This window comes from Zea mays, chromosome 8, assembly GCF_902167145.1.
Source record: "Zea mays cultivar B73 chromosome 8, Zm-B73-REFERENCE-NAM-5.0, whole genome shotgun sequence".
Classification (NCBI taxonomy): Eukaryota; Viridiplantae; Streptophyta; class Magnoliopsida; order Poales; family Poaceae; genus Zea; species Zea mays.
This window is the reverse complement of record NC_050103.1, coordinates 121,891,228-121,895,572: the sequence shown is the minus strand read 5'-3', so window position 1 is coordinate 121,895,572 and position 4,345 is coordinate 121,891,228.

Below are 4,345 nucleotides of genomic sequence, written 5' to 3'. Positions count from 1 at the left end.
GTATTTTAACATGTGTGGTATGCCTAAAGCTAGAAGCCTCATTTTTATACATAAATGTATGGTGAGAAATATTATGAGGTTTCCTAGTATGAATCTTCCTAATTTTATGCTCAGGATAATTAGCAGGATATAAAATGTAACCTTCATTATCCTAAACCATGGGAGCCTTGCCCTTAACAAAATTAGACAATTTTTTAGGGGCATTAAGCTTGACATTGCTTCCCTGTCGGAAACCAATGTCATCCTTAATGCCAGGGCGTCTCCCATTATAGAGCATGCTTCTAGAAAATTTAATCTTTTCATTTTCTAGTTCATGCTCATTAATTTTAGTAGTTAATTTAGCTATGTGATCATTTTGTTGCTTAATTATGGCAAGGTGATCATCAATAGCTTCAACATTAATATCTCTACATCTAGTGCAAATGGAAACATGCTCGACAATAGATGTAGAGGGTTTGCAAACATTTAATTCTTCTATCTTAGCACTTAATTTAGCATTCTCATCTCTAAGACAGGAAATAGAATCATTGCAAACATTCAGTTCTTTAATCTTAGAAACCAAACTAGCATTTTCATTTCTAAGACTGGAAATTGAATCATTACAAACATTTAACTTTTCAACCTTAGAAATTAAACTAGCATTCTCAGTTCTCAGGTTTGAAATAGAGTCATGACAAATGCTAAGCTCTTTGGTTAAGTTTTCACATTTTTCTACTTCCTGAGCATAAGCAATTTTCAATTTAACATGTTTTTTGTTTTCTTTAATAAGGAAGTCCTCTTGGCTTTCCAAGAGATCATCCTTCTCATCAATAGCTTCTATTAATTCATTTGATTTTTTTTCTTTTGTTCCATGCTGAGGTTGGCAAAAAGAGTAAGCAAATCATCTTCATCTTCACTAGAGCTACCATCATCACTATATGTTGTATATTTGGGGGTGGCTCTAGATTGTACCTTCTTTTTCTTGCCGTCCTTAGCCATGAAACACTTGTGGCCGACGTTGGGGAAGAGGAGTCCCTTGTTGACGGCGATGCTGGCGGCATCCTCGTCGGAGGAGTCGATGGAGCTCTTGTCGGAGTTCCATTCCCGACACACGTGGGCATCGCCGTCCTTCTTCTTGTAGTATCTCTTCTTCTCCTTCTTCTTCCCCTTCTTGTCGTCGCCCCTATCACTATCACTTGAATTTGGACATTTAGCAATAAAATGACCGAGCTTACCACATTTGTAGCACACCCTTTTGGAGCGGGGTTTGTAGTCTTTCCCCCTCCTTTGCTTGAGGATTTGGCGAAAACTCTTGATGATGAGCGTCATTTCCTCGTTATCGAGCTTGTAGGCGTCGATTGGAAGCCTACTTGGTGCAGACTCCCTCTTCTCTTCTTCCGTCGCTTTGAATGCGACAGGTTGCACCTCGGGTGTGGAGGTAGCGCCTTGCTCCAAGTTGACGATGTGTTTGGAGTCTTTGATCATTAGCTCAAAGCTCACAAACTTACCAATCACTTCCTTGGGAGACATTAGTTTATATCTAGGATCCCCACATATTAATTGAACTTGAGTAGGATTATGAAATACGAGGGATCTAAGAATAACCTTGACCATTTCATGGTCGTCCTATTTGGTGCTCCCGAGGTTGCACACTTGGTTCACCATGGTCTTTAGCCGGTTATACATTGCTTGCGGCTCTTCTCCTTTGTTGAGGACGAATCGACCAAGTTAGCCCTTGATTGTCTCGCGCTTGGTGATCTTGGTCAGCTCATCTCCTTCGTGTGCGGTCTTGAGAACGTCCCAAATTTCATTGGCACTCTTCAACCCTTGCACCTTATTATACTCCTCTCGACATAAAGAGGCGAGGAGTATAGAAGTTGCTTGGGAGTTAAAGTGTCGTATTTGGGTGACCTCGTCCGAGTCGTAGTCCTTGTCCCCCACCTGTGGTACCTGCGCTCCAAATTCAACTATGTCCCATATGCTTTCGTGGAGTGAGGTTAGATGCTACCTCATTTTATCACTCCACATACAATAATCTTCACCATCAAAATATGGTGGTTTGTCTAAGGGAACGGAAAGTAATGGGCGCGCTTTGAAATGCGAGGATAGCGTCGGGGCATCTTACTATACTTCTTGCGCTCATGGCGCTTAGAAACGACAGACGAATCGGAACTTGATGACGTGGAGGGTGACGAAGAGTCGGTCTCGTAGTAGACCACTTTCTTCATCTTCTTCTTCTTGCCACCCTTACGATGCGTCTTGTTGGAGGAAGAAGATTCCTCCTTATGCTTGTGGCCGGACTCCCTTGAAATGGTTCTCCCCGAGCTTGCGGGCTTGTCGCCGGTCACGATCTCCCTCTTGGTGTGTTCTTCCGACATCACTTCGAGTTGTCTCTTAATGAAGCACCGGGCTCTGATACCAATTGAAAATTGCCTAGAGGGGGGGGGGTGAATAGGCGAAATATGAAATTTACAACTTTAAACACACACTACAAGTCGGGGTTAGCGTTATAACTTAATTCAAGTCCAGGAGAGAGGGGAAAACAAATCAAATGAAAATCAAGCGGATGAACACGATGATTTGTTTTACTGAGGTTCGGTTCCAAAGAACCTAATCCCCGTTGAGGTGGTCACAGAGATCGGGTCCCTTTCAACCCTTTCCCTCTCTCAAACGGTCAGTTAGACCGAGTGAGCTTTCTCCTTAATCAAACGGGTCAGTTAGACCCTGCAAGGACCACCACACACTTAGGTGTCTCTTGCTTTGATTACTTTTCACCTTTGCAGAGTCGACCGTTGCGCGCAGGTAGCCGTTGCTCCGCTGGCACACCGGACAGTTGAAAGGGAAATGTGCCCTTGGGCCATTTCTAAGTATTTTGGTGATTGAGTGCCAACACAAGTGGACTCATGTTAATCTATGGATAAAGTGCAAATCAAGTAAAAAGGTATGTTTCTAAGACTTAGTACATTGTTTTGGAGACTAATGTATTGTGTCTAAGTGCTGGAAACAGGAGAAATCAAGTTGGAAAAGAGATGACTTTGTTCAGCCAAAGGCAGCTCAGTCTGGGTGCACCGGACTGTCCGGTGGTGCACCGGACTGTCCGGTGGTGCACCGGACAGTGTCAGGTGCGCCAGGCTGGTGGCTGTGAACTGGCTGCTCTCGGGAAGCAATTAACGGCGTACGGCTATAAATCACCGGACTGTCCGATGGTGCACCGAACTGTCCGGTGGTGCACCGGACTGTCCGGTGAGCCAACAGTCAGCCGGGCCAACGGTCGGCCGTGGAATCCGCGAGCGACGCGTGGCAAGAGCCAACAGTCAGAAGGGGCGCCGGACTGTCCGGTGTGCACCGGACAGTGTCCGGTGCGCCAACGGCTCCAAAGCTCCAACGGTCGGCTTCGCCAAATAAGGAAAGGAATCTGCACCGGACAGTGTCCGGTGGTGCACCGGACTGTCCGGTGCGCCAGGCGACAGAAGGCAAGAATTGCCTTCTTGAAATGCTCTCAACGGCTCCTAGCTGCCTTGGGGCTATAAAAGGGACCCCTAGGCGCATGGAGGAGTAGACCAAGCATTCCTTGAGCATTGTTGATCACTCACACTTCATTCTTGCGCACTTGTTCGACATTCTTAGTGATTTGAGCTCCGTTCTAGTGAGAACCTCGAGATATTGTCTTGAGCTCAAATCTTGGTCTTGTGTGTGCGTATTTGCTGTGGATTTGAGTGTGTTGCTTCCCTCCCTTACTCTAGTGCTTCATTGTGATTCTTATTGTAAGGGCGAGAGACTCCAAGTTGTGGAGATTCCTCACAAACGAGAAAGGAGCAAAGTAAAGAAGAACACCGTGGTATTCAAGTTGATCATTGGATCACTTGAGAGGAGTTGAGTGCAACTCTCGTCCGTTGGGACGCCACAACGTGGAGTAGGCAAGTTTCGTACTTGGCCGAACCACGGGATAAATCCTCGTGTCTCTTGTGCTTGTCCTTATTGTGTCTATTGTGCTTCACAAGAGTTCTCCTCTCTACTCACTTGATTTCATTGTTCTAACTCTTAATCAAGTTTGTGGTGTTAAGTTTTAAGTTTTACAGGATCACCTATTCACCCCCCTCTAGGTGCTCTCAATTGGTATCAGAGCCGTTCTCTTCAAGAAAGGGACTAATCGCCCGAAGAGATGGATCCTAGGGGCAAGGGGATGGTGGTCAATGATAAGGAGAAGGAGTCCTTCGTCAATGATCCAAAAGATGACAAGCCTACTGACTTGGGCTCAAGCCACAAAAGAAAAGACGGGAAGAAGAAGAAAACAAGGCGCATCAAGGAGATCGTCTACTACGACGACAGCGACGAGTCCTCTTCTTCCCAAAAGGACGACGACAAC